The 18,977-nt window shown below is 45.6% G+C and overlaps 1 protein-coding gene across 1 annotated transcript in view; it reads right to left on the bottom strand.

Moving 5' to 3' along the window:
• The window catches only part of LOC311225271 (neurobeachin-like), a gene marked incomplete at its 5' end in the record, with an annotated part of 544,672 nt that overhangs the window by 288,616 nt on the left and 237,079 nt on the right, over positions 1-18,977 (bottom strand).

The raw sequence follows: 18,977 nt of genomic DNA on the forward strand, positions 1-18,977 counted from the left end.
CATACACCACAAATTCATATTAATGTAATTTTGTCATCATTTTGGACACAGCTTTGTACTTAAATGTCCCATGCATTATAAATGTCATTTTCCAGTGTTTAGCATTGTTTCCTAGCAATTGGGGATTATATCAATGTGGTCTGTGTCGTTAATTATCATATTGACTCATCAGTCTAGTCTCAAGTTCACGAGATCTTCCCTCACTCAACTAAGCTGTTCTGATTTGACAGTTTTGCTGACGTGAATATAGCACTGATTTGCAGTAACGCCCCCTCTATGGTTGTAGTGCATAGTGTAACCCGACACTTCCTCAAACGGGTTTTGACAGAGAGGCAGAGAACGAGTGAGCGAGAGAGAGATAGAGAGGGAGAGAAAGAGAGGGACCGGCGGGACTATGCAGAAGTGTGTGTAAAAATGTGTGTGCGCCATCTCTCTCCCTCATCGGAGCATTTACAAACAAACTTGACTGCGTGTGTGTCAGGGACGCCTCTCTCTCTCTCCCTCGTCGGAGCATTTACACACAAACTTGACTGCGTGTGTGTCGGGGACGCATCTCTCCTCTCTCTCCCTCTCTCTCTCTCGCTTGCTCGTTCTCTCTCTCTCTCTCTGTCTCTCTCTCTCTCTCTCTCTCTCTCTCTCTCTCTCTCTCTCTCTCTCTCTCTCTCGTATGTATCACTCTGTGTGGGTGACTGTCACTCAAAGCGCTTATGGGCGGAGCCCATCCAATAACAGCCTGAAATCCAGAAGCTGAAAAATTATGCTTTTGAGTACTTGATTAGAAATATAAAACAATTAATTTTTTGGTTAAAAAAAACTTACAGATGTCTTCCATAGACTCACAGGAATTGTGTAAAGTTGCCCAAATAGTGCAAGGAATAGCAATGCATGTCCCCTTTAATGAAATTACTCTAGTCTAAACACTATAGAGTTGAAAAACTGAAAACAGTAAGAAAACAGACAAATAAATTATCCAACTAAGCAAAAAAAAAGCCTTTGTGAGGCATCGTAAGGCATGTGAAAGATATGTCAAAAGATGCCTTAAAGGTCACATATAATGAAAAGGGTACTTTTCAGTGCTTTTGCACATACATTTGGGTCTCTGATGGGACTACTAACACAAACTATGAAATAAGACTTCTCAGTCAGATTGTCCTGGGCTGCCTAGGTCATAAAACATGTGATTCAACAAGCCATTCATATTAGCCTCTCCATCATACTGTATGTCAGGTGGGCGCTCATAGACACGACAAAAACATGCGTGAACAAAAAGGAGGCTTGCTTGTAAACATTCCCGAAAATGTGTTTCTGAAAACATCTTAGGCTAGATATAGGATATAGGAATTGCTGGATCTTAATTCATATTTTGATCTGCAGTCCTTAGTTTGACAGTTTGATCTGCATTTTGTGAGACAGGCTGGAGATCTGGAGCTCAGCTCATTTGTGTTTAAAAGCTACAGACACAGAAGCAGCCTGTTGAGAAAAGGACTGAAACAGAGCGGTGTAGAGGCATGCACGAATCAGAGCATGTGAGCAGAGTTGAGCGGTGAGAAACCACACTCCACACTCACAGGTCTGTTCTTCCTCTCCAAAGAAACTCCAGGGCCCTCATTCATCAACGTGACGTAGAAAATGTTCTATTTCCACACGTAAGCACAGAATTTAGAATGCGTGCACGCACAAAAGAAACGGGATTTACCACACGTGCGTACGCAGGTTCTACGCACACCTGTCATGATAAATATCACCTTGGCCCTGCGCCGAGGCTCGTGCACACTTTCACGTATTTGCATACCAAAACCGTCCCGATTAACCATATACGGTAATGGACACCCCCATGAAATGTGGAAGAATGGACTAAACCGAGGGTGTTGTACACTGTCGGATATTATATCTATTAACTTCCTAAAAGACCATTGCTGCCTGGACACCGCAAACACTAATAAAGACCATTAACCACTGTTTTGCCGTTGCCCGTTAGTGTCATTAATGCATGCTGGAATAAGAATGCCTTTCTTAATTTATTTTTAATATTAATAATTATTATAATACAATAAAAGACAGCTCCGTCTTTTAATACACATATATTGTACAGTAACGTCAAATAAATACTACAGTCCCCGCTGAAATAAAGGTTCTGCACGCACATACCAGCAGTGATCTACAGCATAAAAGATAGCCACTTTATAATACTATTCTGAGTAGATAATTCATCTGTATCGCAACAGAGTCACGGATCTGGTCGGGGCAGGTAGCATTATGTCGGGAAAATCCTTATGAAATAAACAAAAGTGAATTAAAGAATTTAAAAACAAAGTTTAGCATATTAAATAGTTTTATAAGCTTTCTGAGTAGATAATTCATCTGTATCGCAACAGAGTCACGGATCTGGTCGGGGAAGGTAGCATTATGTCGGGAAAATCTTTATGAAATAAACAAAAGAGAATTAAGGAATTTAAAACGAAGTTTAGCATATTAAATCGTTTTATAAGCTTATAGCTTTTTTCGTGCTGATTTGAGAAGGGTCCAGCTGCAGAGCCGGAGAGCAACTCTCAGGGCCAAGATAGCACTTATACTATTTTGAGAGAGACAGCAGAGAGACAGACAGCAGAGAGACAGACAGACACTGTTCCACAGTGTGTGTGTGTGTGTGTGTGTGTGTGTGTGTGTGTGTGTGTGTGTGTGTGTGTGTGTGTGTGTGTGTGTGTGTGTGTGTGTGTGTGTGTGTGTGTGTGCGTGTGTGTGACTACTAGTCTAATAGTAGAGACTCAGCCCCCCCCCCCCCCCCCCCCTCTGGACCACCTCCTAGTAGAGACTTCTCTAGGAAGAAGACGAAGATGAGGATTAAGGCGAGACACTGCAGGTGAATAGGCAAATATACTTTTTTTGTTGATTTTGAGATTTTGTTATATTTTGCTTCCTAAACATGTCTTCTATGAAACTAGTGACAATAAAACGTCAATAACACACATTTAGTTGTTCATTTTACTTCATTTTGCCTTATTGCATCCATACATGTCCACATATTTAATGGGGAAGTGCCTCATTTGCATATATAAACATAAATTTCAGAAAACTTGTCTCTACTAGGAGGTGGTCCAGAGGGGGGGGGTCTCTACTGGGAGGTGGTCCAGAGGGGGGGGGTCTCTACTAGGAGACTAGTGGTCACACACACACACACTGTGGAACAGTGTCTATCTGTCTGTCTGTCTGTCTCTCTGCTGTCTGTCTCTCCGGCTCTGCAGCTGGACCTTCTCAAATAAGCACGGAAAAGCTTTTAAGCTCATAGCTCCAATTTGGGTCCCAAATTGCGGTACAAATGAAGGAGGTGTCTCGGGTAGTGGACTCTAGTTAATATTATGTTCTCTCTGCAATTAGACTGCCCCTCATTCATTCATTCATCCCTATCTGATGCTATCTCTGAAAACAGTTCCTGCGAGCGCAGTCCGGCCTGTTCCTTAATGATAAGCAAGCAGTGCAAGAATGCGGAAGCATTCTACCGTAGTGGCGTGCGGTAATGCGCCTTTCATTTTCCGCCGCCCAGCGCCCAGGTGCGTGCACCGGCGGCGGCGTGCTCGCTCAGGTGCGTGCGTGCGCCGGCGTGCTCGCGCGAGGTGCCCGCGCATGCGCATGAGATCCCGCCTTGGTTCGACACGAGCGGAGCTCAATATATATAAGTCACCGCCCTTTATTCAGTATCGAGAAATAGCTCAATTGGCAACACTGCATGGCTGTGGATCCTACAGCTCGTTTGCTGGCGAGTTCGAATCCCATAAAATATATTTTTTTTAACGTGATTTTTTTTTTAACGTGTATTCTTTCGCCGGTTAAGGTTAGGCATGGTTAAGGTTAAGGTTAAGGTTAGGCATTGTTTCGGAGTTGGTTAAGGTTAGAACGGTTAAGTTTAGGCGCTGTTAAGGAGCTGGTTAAGGTTAGAGTTTGTCAAAGAGAATGGCAATATTCTTTCTATGGTTAAGGTTAGGCATGGTTAAGGTTAAGGTTAAGGTTAGGCATTGTTTCGGAGTTGGTTAAGGTTAGAACGGTTAAGTTTAGGCGCTGTTAAGGAGCTGGTTAAGGTTAGAGTTTGTCAAAGAGAATGGCAATAGACAGCCTATTTCCGCGCGACAGCTCCCAAAGCGGGCCTGAAAAGAAAGGCGCTTTACCGTAGTGGCGTGCGGTGACGAATGCTTCCGCATTTTTGCACTGCTTGCTTATCATTAAGGTAGACGCGCACCCGATAACGCTATATATATAAACCTGCATTCATTCGGAGAGAAAGACCTATTCCACATGCTATTTAGGGTTTGACAATAATTACACTAATATCGCTATTTCACAATGAACTATAATGAATTACGGGGATCATACAGAACACGTCAGTCAAGCCTATTTCCGCGTTGAAACTATTGCATGCAACTGATCTATGCCGTCAGTCTGCAGTCCCCATATTCTACCACTGGGCGTCAGCTACGCATGCTCCGAGCTGTGCGTAAATATAAGCACGAAGTCAAGTTCAAGTTGAAATTGATGAATCCCACACTTTGCTTAGAAATGGTCGTACGCACAGGTTAAGCACATATCTGTGCGTAAGTCACGTTGATGAATGAGGGCCCAGGACTCTCCGCTCAGTGCTCACCCCCCCCCCCTCCCCGCTCTGCTCCCCACTCAAAATAAAATAAAAAGAGAAAACGCTGCCTTGTATTTTGCCAGCATCGAAGTTTCAGCACCAAGGACAGCAGCTGCACTAGTGCTATAGCCACCCAGACTAGACTGGACAGCCAATGCCACATGCTTCAAACTCATGGTGTGAGCGGTACCAGAGTGGAATTGGAGCGGGATGGAGCTGTCTGCTCATAGGGTTGCAAATCCTCTTAATTCATCCATGCCATGCTCAACCTCAAAAAAGAAAAAACACCTAAACTGCACGGAACGTATAACGTATATCATGCCAATTAGGGTACCTTATGTATACTGTACCTGTGTATACTGTATACTTTACTTACTCATAGTATATATTCAGATTTGCGTTTATTGCCCATATTTATTGTAATGTACAATATAAGTTATATTGTACATTACAATAACTGATAGAGCATACATACCCTCATCTGCACCTTTGATTACATGGCTTACTTGCTCATATTCTTATATTCAGAGTTCATTATATTGTTTACACTGCTTATGTCTATCATTATATTATATTATATATATATATATCTATATTATTATAGTTTTATTGCCTATATTTATGTCTTCTACTATTACCCTGCCGTACCTGTACCTCCCCTCTTTGATTCTGAGAGACAGTCAAACATCAAAACCTTAGACACTTAGCCTACTGTTGAACAAATTCTGCAATGAAACTCTTCTGTATTGCCGCACTGGCAATATTTTGCCTTGATGTCATGACCAGAGTTTTTAGCTAGTTAGCAACAGAAAACGAAGAAATACAAGATCAAACTCCTAAATAGACCCAGAAGTGTTGTAGCACACAGCAGCAGTTACTATATCTTAACGGCTTTAAAGTATTTTGGGCCGGAGGATTTTTCATTTAAGATGCTGATGTCTCAAGACGTTTCAAGACTTAATGATGTCTGGGTGAGCTGGGGGCACCGTACCTCAGTGGTTCAGCATCATATTCATTATGGCCACGTAAAAAAGCCAATCGATGACAGACTTGGTCCAAGTCTTAATTTACTCAATCCATTAGATGCTGGCAGATGAGACGACTTCAATTAATCCATCGGTGTGCGTTGTGAGTGTAATATGTAATATCCTTAATAGGGATATCAAGTCATCTCATCGGGGGGGGGGGGGGTTGTCTGAATAATTAATGAGAGTAACTTCCTTCCCTCTCTCCCATCCACAGCCCGTGAGGGGGGGGGGGGGGGGGGTGATGATGAAGACGAGGAGAGGCAGACGAGAGAGAGATAAGGCGGGGAATACCCCGGCAGCCCCTAATGTGATTGTTGCTGACAGGACAGATAGACGCTGCATGTTATACATCACAAGCAGATTGAGGTCATGTAACCAAACCCTGGAAAACACTTGGAAGTCCAAATTGTGTCGCTCGCTTTCCGTGAGGGGAGCCATGACATTACATGGTTTCTGGGAGAGAGAGTAAAGCTTGTCGAGCTTGAGCTTTACTCAAAAGACACAATATAATGTGGACCTTCCATTCACAACCCCCCCCCCCCCCTCAGGCACCAGAGTAAATGGCAAAATAATTACGGATTTATTAATTTAGCTCACACTTTTATCCAAAGCAACTTACAGATTGTGAACAACAAATCACCAGAAGGGGTACATCTCTGGCACCTAAGAGTCAGTGGGATTGTTCGTCAAATAATAACGAGCTTGAGTGTTACACTCTGAGTGCATAGTAGTACAGACATAATTTTGCAAGATAGGTAGTAGTATAAGAATAGTAGCGTACTGTAGTATTAGGGTACATACATACAGTACATAGTAGTAAAAAGGTTAGAGGGTTAGTAATCTTTTTACAGTATTTTTCTTCAGTTATTATTTCAGATATAGTTTGAAGAGGTGTGTTTTTAGATTTGCCGGCTTTCAGCTGTCCTGACTGTGGTGGGGAGTTCGTTCCACCATTGTTATTTGATTTGATTTGAAAGGAACCATAGGCTTCAGAGTGGACCAAGACCAAAATATCAAACAAAGAAAAATAACTAAGTAATCTAAATAAACTGGGAATAAAACAATGATGAAAACAAAATACAAGGATCTAAACCGACCTTGTTACCGAACATAAAGGGCAGCCCACTCCTACTAACTTTACAAAACGGATGGAAAAGCTGGAACTGAAACAAAGTTAACCTTTCACTACCACACTACAGCAGGTTAACCTTTCACTACCACACTACAGAAAGTTAACCTTTCACTACCACACTACAGAAAGTTAACCTTTCACTACCACACTACAGAAAGTTAACCTTTCACTACCACACTACAGAAAGTGAACCTTTCACTTCCCAGAAGGTTAACTTTTCACTACCACACTACATAAACTTAACCTTTCACTACCACACTACAGAAAGTTAACATTTTACTACCACACTATAGCAGGTTAACCTTTCACTACCACACTACAGACAAGGTTAGCCTTTAACTACCACACTACAGAAAGTTAACCTTTCACTACCACACTACAGCAGGTTAACGCCTTCACTACCACACTACATAAGGTTAACTTTTCACTACCACACTACAGCAGGTTAACACTTTCCCTACCACACTACAGAAGGTTAACCTTTCACTACCACACTACAGAAAGTTAACCTTTCACTACCACACTACAGAAAGTGAACCTTTCACTTCCCAGAAGGTTAACTTTTCACTACCACACTACATAAACTTAACCTTTCACTACCACACTACAGAAAGTTAACATTTCACTACCACACTACGGCCAGGTTAACCTTTCACTACCACACTACAGACAAGGTTAGCCTTTCACTACCACACTACAGAAAGTTAACCTTTCACTACCACACTACAGCAGGTTAACGCCTTCACTACCACACTACATAAGGTAAACTTTTCACTACCACACTACAGCAGGTTAACACTTTCCCTACCACACTACAGAAGGTTAACCTTTCACTACCACACTACAGAAGGTTAACCTTTCACTACCACACTACAGCAGGTTAACACTTTCACTACCACACTACAGAAGGTTAACCTTTCACTACCACACTACAGGTTAACCCTTCCACTACCACACTACAAATGGTTAACGCTTTCACTACCACACTACAGAAGGTTAACATTCCACTACCACACTACAGAAGGTTAACACTTTCACTACCACACTACAGAAGGTTAACCTTTCACTACCACACTACAGGTTAACCCTTCCACTACCACACTACAAATGGTTAACGCTTTCACTACCACACTACAGAAGGTTAACATTCCACTACCACACTACAGAAGGTTAACCTTTCACTACCACACTACATAAGGTTAAACCTTCCACTACCACACTGCAAAGGGTTAACGCTTTCACTACCACACTACAGAAGGTTAACCTTTCACTACCAAAGTACAGATGGTTAACCGTCTGTAGTGTGGTAGTGAAAGGGGTAAGGAGAGGATAGGGTGCAATTGATTGTGAATCAGAAAATGCTAAATGTGAATGTACAGTAGATGTGAATATAGTTAAACTAGTATTATGTAAGGGATAATGTATAGCTACAAGGTCATTGACCGTCACTGACGTTTAAAACACCTCGCCGAGGCGGCTCGGTATTTTAAACTCCGTGTCGGTCAATTATTTTGCGATGATGACCGAGTATAGCTATACATTATCCAGCTTATTACATGGCTAACTTACTAACAATATACCTAATTCATTTTACAAAATCGACAAGATGAGATCAAATGCAGACGCAGTTGTTCTGTGGCTCTGTCAGCCCAAATAAAGTGATTATTATTATTATTATTATTATTATTATAGTCTAATTGCACTGAAACAGTGTGTGTCAGTGGGGCTTGATTGCGAACAGCTGCGCACAGCGGTCATTATTGTTCCACAGAGGTCCGTTATCGAGTAATATCGGACCTCTGACTAGCGCTATTGACCAATCACAAGCAAGCATTTCGGCGAATGTGAAAACGCCATGTAATAATATATTATAATATCCCTTACACTGTACTGTAAAAGCATACAGTACAGAAGTACAGAATTTATTAAAAAAATAAACATTCAATGCACTTCCTGTAACTGAATCTTGTTGCCAAGCAATATTAGCCAAAAGAGGAATCACATTTGTTGCCAGGCAACATAAGCTTACTGATCATTCGATTAGGAATCCCAAGGGCTATTGGCGCCTGGCTAATTGGGGCCTGGCTAAACAGTAACTGTTTCCACATAGATGGCTCTGATCAACCTTTATCAACCTTTATTTTTACCGAGCAAGTTAATTACAGAACAGATTCTTATTTACAATAACAGCCAGGCTCTGATGAAAGTGAGGGCTGTTCCACTGCCTCTCTGCTCAGATCATCTCCACACAGCAGCCCGCATGCATCTCATCATGTAGTCTCTTTAACCGCCTTCAAAGTTCCCATCTCAGCAGAAGCCAAGATGAGAAAATAACAAGCTCCAGTTCCTTGGCACTTCATTGTGGAGAACCCCGGCACAGTGTGAAAATAATGATCCCACTGTGGGTTGTAGTTAGCAGGAAGAGGCCCAGACCACAGGCCAAACAGTCCTACTAAGGACTAGAACACAGTGGGCCCTCCGTTCTTCCACAGCTGAAAGCCATGAGGGGCCCCAGGGGCATCTCCTCTCCCCCCAGCAGCAGGCTCAGACTCTGGAGATGACGTACTGTACTCTCCGTACAGGCTCAGGGAAACTCCCGGGCCGCGTGAGGTCTTGCTCTGCCTCCGGGCTCCGTCTCGGTGCCGCATGGTCAGAAACAGAAACGTACTTAACGTAGAATGCAAGGATCTCGACCTAATGCACAAAAATCGAATGCCGGATATAACAGAAGAACACAAGAGATGCCCTCAGCATCAACCCTAGAAATATTGAAGGATGTGTCAGTAGTGTATCCACCTCAAACAGCCAATTCAATCATAGCCGGGGCATATTATTAAGTCAAACCATTCATCTCCAGTAACTTGCAGATGCTGTCTGGAATTGGCAGGTTTTTGTTTTGTTTCACTTCATTTAAGATGGAGAGGGGAAACAGAACGAGATGGGAGTTTGGGGCTGGTTTAATGAAGTGTTGCTCTATTGACAGCTCTGTGCTATTTACAGACTGACAGGGTTGCAGATTAATCTGACGCCTGCCAACAGCTTAAGTGCTACCTTCTGCAGAACACAACGCGGCATATCTCCAAACATACCGAATGCTGATGTCATTGCCAGTGAATGAAGCCTATCCACAGCTGGCGCAAATCTCTAAAAACCCAAGACTGGCTACTCCTAGTTTCTCCATTCATGGTGTGCAAACTGTGCATGGTGTGACTTACACACCACACAAGCACACTCACACACACACACACACACACACACACACACACACACACACACACACACACACACACACACACACACACACACACACACACACACACACACACACACACACACACACACACACACACACACACACACACACACACACACACACACACACACACACACACACACACACACACACACACAATCGATTATACGTTGTGTATTATGTTTAGTTTTAGTTTATAGTTTTAGTTTAGCTTATATAGTTTATAGTTTGTATAGATAGAATATACATTATGTATTATGTTTACAAATCTATTATAGTCGATGAGCCGGGAAAAACAAGCATAATTTCTTTTTTATGAATGTACAGTATGTACATTTAAAGAAGCTGTGACAATAAAGGAATCTGAATCTGAATCTAATGCTCAAGCCAAAGCTCCCGGAAATTCCACGAAAGCGTACGGATAAAAAACCGACTACTGAGCAAGTATGTCACTAAATGTCACAATAATTCTAAATGCCTTAGAATAGCTATTTGTGTCTGAAAGTCACAAACACAAAAAGGTCACCAGGAATATAAACAATCGCTGTCCAACGTCGACCGATACAAGGTTTGCATGACGAAGGCCTATCTCCCAGGTTTTGACATGACTCATAACGTGATCTAATACTGGGCATCAGATACTATGCAAGGTCCTACTCCTTGCACAGAGATAACATTTGTCTTCCCTGTCAGGGGAGGACCAGGAGTGTGCAAAGTCACTGTCATTTCAACAATAACCCTCGCAGGACACCGCACTGCAGTATTGTCACAGGACGTCCCGGGGCACAATGTATGGTGGTGGTGATGATGAATACGGCCGCACAGAGAGACAACCTCCAACATGTTAAGAGCGTCATGAGGAATACAAGGTTGTGTTTATTTGGACTCATCCAGTTGTAGCTGTACAGCTGGGACTGAGGTGAGAATACTAACCACCATATTTCCATGGGCTGGAAACAATGGGTTTAGACAGTCTGGCCAGGGATAAAATACAGAGAAGAGAAAATCTATATTGAAACGTTTCATTAGAATCCATTCTTGAAGTCCCAAGATTGATCTTTTAATTGATGCCCTTTTTCAATGGACCTGTGAAGGACGTTTGCCTTGCACTGAGTTTCTGCTGAACTACCATGGAAACAAAGTTTACCAAATAACAACCATGGCAGGTGCTGGCCCCTGAAACCAGCACCATCCAGCCTAATTTAATAAAAATCAAATGGAATCGAGATCTTGTGAATCGAAATGGAATCAAATCGGGTAATCGGTCGATACACAGGCCTATTATTAGACAGTGATCAAACCAATGATGTTTCGTTTTAGGAAACTCTTTTGCCATCAATATCTGTGAATCAACTTCTACAACTTCAGTTCGTTTTCAGAGAACCATGATGCAGTCCTACGATGCAGCTACAAGGAGAATTCTCAACAAAACATATCATTGTCATACTGGTTGTGATACCTTCGTACCTTCAAAACAATCGGTAGCCTAATTCTCATAAGACCACATTTCCCAGAAACCCTGTCGCTTCCTGTTTTGCCGTTAGCTTCGCCCCACAGCATGGGAAACTATTATGATGAGAGAGGAGAAGAGGAGAAGCTGAGAAGCCTTGCTAACGGTGAACGTGAAGTTATGTTTGTTGATGAAGTTTTGCTTGGAAAGGCTTCCTTTGTGCAATATGCCTTCAGCAGAACTTTATATATAATTTCATATACAAGACGGATATTGATGGACTATGATGAATTGAAAATGGGGGACCCTGATGTAAACAAGACGAAAGTCTTTCTCTGGTCTGCATCCCCTTAACAATTGTGTGTATTGAGCCCTACTGTATTGTACCCATTCTGCAATCTGTTCAATGTTCAATCAATCAATCAATCAATCAGACTCGTGCGGTGGTCAAGGTCTTTCAGTCTCTATCGATCTCGTGTTTCTGCAGTAATCCTGCCAAGGTATGGACATTGAATTCTGTGCCTCTCAAGTGGATGACAAAATGCATACTATGTAACTGTCAATCTTTTTCAAAATAAATAAATAATAAACCCTGCTACCTTACTCTGTCTCTCTCTGCCACATGTCTGTCCCTAGCTAGAGGACGAGAGTCAAGCGTGGAGGCGATGAGCTTGAGGATCACAAAATAAATCACATTTGCCTCCAGATGTCCCGCCCCATGCTGTTGAGCACTTCTGAAATACAGACAGCTGCTCCGTAAACACGGTAGCCGGCAGATGTTATGTGTCTGTGCCCTGGTCTCTTCCAACCGGCCGACAGGACACTTCCTGGCAGCTCCCTAGAGTAAAACAGACAGGGCCCTGGTCCTTAGGACAGACACGCGCCAACCGATCACTGATGCCTGACAGCTATCTGACCTAGTCTGAATGACTCGCCTGGCTGGCGGTATCTCAACACACCACGCGCAACTCCGATTCGCTCACAGCTTCATCAGATGCGGGTAATTGCTTGCCCAGAACACATTCTTCATCATTTCAAGCGATCTGGGGGGTCAACTCACTGTGAGATACCTCTGTAATCGAAGGGCTGGAGCGACAATTAAAGAGGGAAACGGCAAGTCAGCAGCGATTAGAGAATAGACCAAACGAGAGGCTCTCCGGGGGAATCTCCAGGTTTCCACAGGGCTGTTGTGTTTAGCCGACCCTTTACACCGTCTTCGGATGCTCAGGGCTCCGCATTCCTGGCTTCTTGCCACTGATGCTTGCTCCATTCAGAGGTGATTTTGAGAGTTAAATCAACTGACGTAGAGTCTTTTGTTAATTAATAATCAAAAGCAGATAGCAGGGTGATAAAAACTAATTAAAAAGTATCTTCAGCTCAAATACAAAGACAGGTGTGGGGGCGGCATGTCCAGTGGTGATTGGCCAGGCTTAAAAGGAACACCCCACCGAAATTAAGATGATTAATTATGGTCAGAATCTCACACGCATCCCAAACTGATTGTGGTGCAAATTCATTTGGTTTGAGAGTTAAAGATAAGGTTAAAGAAAGAAAGAGTTAAGATAAGTGTCATTATGATATATATTATACCAGGGAGTAATAAATACAGCTCTGTGAAATGATGAAAATAATATAAATTATAATAATAATATATAATGCAGGACCTCTTTAGGGGTCTTTATTCGGCATGCAACAAACTGGACATGCAATTGGAGCGGCGCACACACACACGCACGCACGCACGCACGCACGCACGCACACACACACACACACACACACACACACACACACACACACACACACACACACACACACACACACACACACACACACACACACACACACACACACACACACACACACACACACACACACACACACACACACACACACACACACACACACACACACACACACACACACACACACACACACACACACACACACACACACACATGCATTGTCTTTTTCTCAGTCGCGATGCGATTGAGTCTCTGCGCCTAACCCATCCCGTCGTCCTTCCCCCCATGGGCAGCCGGGGAGGAGATAGAGCGTCGACGTGAGCTGCGCCCCGTCTTCGTCAAGGACACCACAGCGTTAGCGATCTGTTGTTTTGCATGTTTTTCCATTGGGTTTATCTTATCGTGGGGAACCCTTGCGAGCACGGGGAGAACATGCAAACTCCACACAGAAAGGCCTGGGAGATACCCCACCTGGGTACCTGGCATCATGGAAACCTGGTCCCCAAGCGGGAATCGAACCCTGGACCTTATTGCTGTGAGGCGACAGTGTTAACCACTACACCTCATGCCGCTCCTAAACACCTTAGTGAGTGGTTAAAGTGGCACTTCACCAAAAAACTTTATTTTGCACATAATCTCACACACATCCAAAAAACATCCAAATTAGTTTTGCACACATTCATCTAGTTTGATCTAGTTATTGAAAGTAAATGAGGATTCAATGTACCTACATCACTGATGGCCATATTAAAAAAAAGTTCTGTATCGTTAGTGGCTTAGCTTGGCATCGCTACTGCACTATCTCGCGTACGTGCACGCGTACTGAATAAACCACAAATGTACCTCTAATACCAGTATTAGTCTGACCACACCCCTCATCAGCTTACCTTCATAAGCAGGTGTGTGGTCACCTGCTCTCCTCCTTCTCGCTTTCACCACAAGGAAGAGGTGCCTCGGTAGATCCCCACACTTGACACCATGATGGAAGAAATTGGATTAGGAACAGCTTGGGAAACAAGGATACGTTGACATCATATCTTTATTTTCTCTCTCACTATTTTCGAGAAAATACGGCGATATTGTCTTCGTACTGGAGTGTCTAGAGGATGATGATCATTCTACAAACCCTCCACCGGTTTTCGTATTGGGAGCACGCCGCTGCATGCTTCTCAACTGCAGTTCCTTGCTGTGTTTGTTGGGGTGAAACCTGTCAGGCCACAGCTGAACTGTCGGACATGCCGCTGTTGTGAGGAGCGGTGCGTTCCAGGTTGGGTGAGTAGTGTTTGCTGGCGGGCTCCACTTGTCTGTTAGTGCTATGGGGGCTACTTGACAAAGTTTATGGAAACCGGCCCCAGGCTAGGGTCCTTTGTTTAGCCGTCTAGGCGACAGAAGGCCTTGGTCTGGCGACCATTATAGTTTTAACTAGTGGGCCGCGACCATTGACACTGGTGATCCCTGTGTGTTCTGGACGAGTGGATTCTCTCTGTCACCGTGTTAAGACCCCATCTTTCATATCCAAATGAGAGTATTCCTTCACGAGGGGATATGTGCATGTAATGTGCGATAGCGGCAGATTCATGTTCAAAGTCAGCTATACAGGCCAGTTGGTACTGTGCTGATTCCGCCGGACGTGGTAATGTCACCGTTGTGAAGCGGTGTTGACGTCTTGTTTTCTCTTTTCTCTTAAAAAGTGAGGAGGGTTCAGAACGGCGGCCTGTCTGGGTGAGTGTTATGTCATTGTTTACATGTTCATAGCTTACGGTTAGCCGGTCGGTGGCCTGGCGCGGGGTAGCTTAGTTTCGCGCGCCGCCGGGAGCTCGCTCCTGATCGCGTGCGTCGTAGATCGGCGTCTCGCGAGCGGAAGCAATAGCACCCGAACGGTTGGAGCAGCCGTTAGCTTGATGCTATTCTGTTGAACGTGCTTTGATTTTAACATGTTTTACACTCTTGACCACGACGTCATCCTTGACAGGGGATGTTCGTCGACCCTGCCTGAGCCTAGACGGGGATTGCGTCAACAAAGAGGACTGTAGCGACTGGTGGAGCGGCGACGCTGCCCGGATCGAACAACACAGGACGGCTGTGTTCTACGGTGTCTTGTGAGTGACTGCACTTCGCTGATCTGCGTTCCGGGTAGGTACGGGGTTGGCCAGACCTCATAACACGTCTTCTGGTTTTACCTTGCTAAATGTATTGTGGATAACGGTGTTTTTTCCCAACACGTATGTTGTTGCAATGCATTTGGGATACGTTGCGGGTTGTGTGTGAGCTGTTTTTGTCACTGGCAGTTAGCTTCTCCGTGCAGATCGTGATGTATTGATCTGGTTGTTGTGTGAGAAACATCATGGTGTTTATGTGTACCGTGTACTCACTACTAAGGCAACTAACCTATGAAGCTATGCTTGGTGACGAGTGAGTAAAAGAATGTTCTTTCTCAGACTGTAATGACAATGAACAGTGAGTTCACACATTAACAGGTTTTCCTGTTTTAACTGGCCGTATTGAGGGTAAAATAGGAGGATTGTGTTTCCCCCCCCGGTTCCCTGGGGACTTTATCACCTCCTATCAGACATGTTGTGCATTAATTGTGTCTTTTGTGTGGTAGGGATACGATGTAACTCTCAGCTTGATTGCTGAGGTTGTGCTAAATCTGCTGGAGAAACTTATTTCCTAAAGGGAAATTGGTTTGGTTGCTGTCATGTGTGCTTAGCAAGGCCTGTGGTCGATACTAATCAAGAATGATGTATTCTCTCATTGTGAAAAAAACTGCGTTCCTCTGTTGAGTGTTTTTGCCATTTTTTGTAGGTGATGATGGGTTGTGTGTGTCATGTGACCTACAACTGGGTTGTACTGGCCACAGAAGCACATGTGTATGTTGGACCGGGGTTCTTAGAGCCCTCTCTATTCTGTGTTTTTCCTTAGTAAAAATCAGATAGCAGGTTAGCTCGTGCGCTGTGTGGAGCTGTGAAACGCTTCATAGAGCTGACTATGACTGTGTCATATTCTCTTTTTGTCGTTACGTCGTATCATGGGTGTGGGGTCGTAAAGGGGTGAACTGGTAACCTTTCCTCTCCCCATTGTTCTGTCGGTCAGGGGTACACCCCCTGTCCTTCAAGGTTCCCGTCACGTGGCGGTTCGGCACGTTACGGGGGGGGGGGGGGGGGGGGGGAGAGGGAGTTCCTGGTCCCACGGCCTGGTATATTGGGCGTGTGCACCGCAGGAATTCCCCCGCCATAGAGTACGTCACCGTGCGCGTCTCTGTTGGTAGGACTTCCGTGTGCTGTTCAGGTCCATGTGATGGATCTGTTTTCAGGGGGGGTGGTCAGGGCTCCTCCTCACCAAGCGCCTACTCAGGCCTTCTGTGAGTTCGGACTCCTTCTTCCATGTGAGGAAGCCTCCATCAGAGTACAGAGCCTTCCTCCTCAGATTGTCAAAGTGAGTGGACCCTCTAGAAGGGTCCTTTTCTATTGTATGTATATTCGATTCAATTCGTTTATTGAGTGTGTATGGGTTCGGTGCCTCTTCCCCGGAGGCCCTAAAACCAGTTTTTTACATGGCTCAAGGTGCAATATATTCTTTTCAATCTGTACAGCTCGCGTGGGAAGTCTCTCTGGGGATCCCCGTCTCTTTCCTATGGGAGGGTGGTGGGATGTAAAAATGTGAACATTTTTTACCCCGGCTGTGTAGACTGGGATACATACTGTTGATGCTTCCTTCTTTCTATTCCAGAAGTGTTGGAGTTAGGGAGTGTCACACCCCTCTTGTCGTTCCCCTGGGCGCCTTGGGGATTCAATGACAGGTCTAAATAGCCTGTTCATTGATGGGGGTGTGTCCCGACGCACGTATAGTGCTAGCTCGCTGTAAACAGGCGATTGACTGGCACGCCTTAGTTGCTTGTGGTTGAAACAGCGTTTTTATAAAGCAACTGAGATGGGGGTTTTTCCTCTTCCGGCGACCACATCCCATGACCTGGGTGGGTTGTCGACGGATTCTCGTTCATGTCTGGGGGATGATGACGGGATGGATCTGAACATATGTAGTGGGGTCTCACGCCCTTGGGGTGGGCCACCAGGCGCGGTTCGTCCGAACGTCTGGGTGGCGCCTTCTTTTCATGTTAAGATCAACACGCATATCTGCCCTTCTCCTGGAGTAGGCATGTCGGCGTGGTTAGGGCACGGGACTGGTTCTGGTCACGCTGGTCCAGATCAGTTGAACCCGTTGTCCGCCGGGGATGCAGATCTGCTGTTCTGGTACCCTGAGGGACTTGGGCTTTTTTCAGGGGGAAAAATGCCAGGTCGGTCTGGGTGTCACAGGGTTAAGCGCTATGGAGACCCTGGTTGGGTATGTTTTTACTCAGCACTGTCGTCATGGCTTGCAGCCATGCCATTCTGTACGCGCTCGATCTCGTCGGATCTCGGCCGCTACACAGGTTGGTCCTGGTTAGTACTTGGTTGGGAGACCGCCGGGGAATACCAGGTACGGTGTGCTTAGGGGCTGGTTCTCCGTTATTTTTCGCTCCTCTCTCACGCATGGCGAAGAGGGGCCTGTGGGGGTGGTTTTTTGACCTCCTCTGGTGACCCTGTGCTTCCCGTACCGCCAGGCCCGGTCCGAAGTGATGTTTGCGACCCGTAGGCCTGGGTTAACCCTTTTTGGAAACTGAAACACTTGTACTGCGGTATAGCCGGTGTATACCCGCAGGTGTGTTTTGGAGTTTTTTCTTGAGGGGTTATAGGAACAACCACCGCATTGGGTAACACCGAGGTGGTTGATTCCCTGGTGTGTTGGAGCAGTGTCAACTCCCGGGTTCACCGTTTGAGGGTGCCCCTGCACGTTCATGACGTCTGCCAATCGTGTCAGCCTTCTCTGCCTCGACCCCTCTGGGTGGGGGTTGTTAAATGGAGGCTTGGTCATGCAACACCGCCAGCTTACGCTCCTTCCGCCGGGGCGGCTGTGTTCAGCTGTCCCCTCTGGCGCCTGTCTCGTCCGCAGTCTCCAGGCTAGGGTTAACAGCCTGTTGCCTGGTTTTTCCCCGGTGCGCTGCCTGCTTCCGTTGGTTAACCTTTTTGTGTGCTTACGGCCATGCTGACTGCCTATTCTGCAGGGTCAGTGTGCCAGGCGGTGTGCTATTGGGGGGACGGGGCCCGCTCGGCTTACGGCCATACCGACCTGAACACGCCCGATCTCGTCCGATCTCGGGAGCTGGGCAGGTTCTGGCCTGGTTGGTTCCGCCTGGGAATACCAGGTGCAGTAACTGAGGGGCCTTTTGTCCGAATACGCTGGCGATGTGGGGGGCGGGGCACTACGTGCCCACCTGGTGGGGTCTTGATGCTGGCATCATGGACTTCTCCGGGCCCCCATTCTAGGGAGTCCAGTCCTTTTGGTGGGTCTGGGTCTTCCTTCGTGCTCCGCTGCTACGGCCTTGCCACGGGGTTGGGTTTGCCCTTGACCCCGTGATTCTGGGGGCAGTAACGAGGTTGTTCCTCCGTTCGTTCCCGGGTGGCATGCGGGTTGTGCGTGTGTGTAGTCGTGGGGTCGAGCCACGGTCTGCTCACCCTGTGCGTTGAGTTGCTTGAGTGCCTCTTCGCACGGTCGGGTCCGTCGCCCTCCCGTGATGTCCCTAATAGGGGGGCTACCCTCCATTGGGGGGGTCGGGGGGGCTCGGCCCTCCCTGTTCTGATGGTTTTGGGGGGCTGTCAGCGGGGTGTATTTGTCAGCCAAGTGGCTCCGCTTGGCCTCCCTTGTGCAGTA

The sequence above is a fragment of the Notolepis coatsorum genome, assembly GCF_963971535.1.
Source record: "Notolepis coatsorum genome assembly, chromosome: 1".
Taxonomy (NCBI): Eukaryota; Metazoa; Chordata; class Actinopteri; order Aulopiformes; family Paralepididae; genus Notolepis; species Notolepis coatsorum.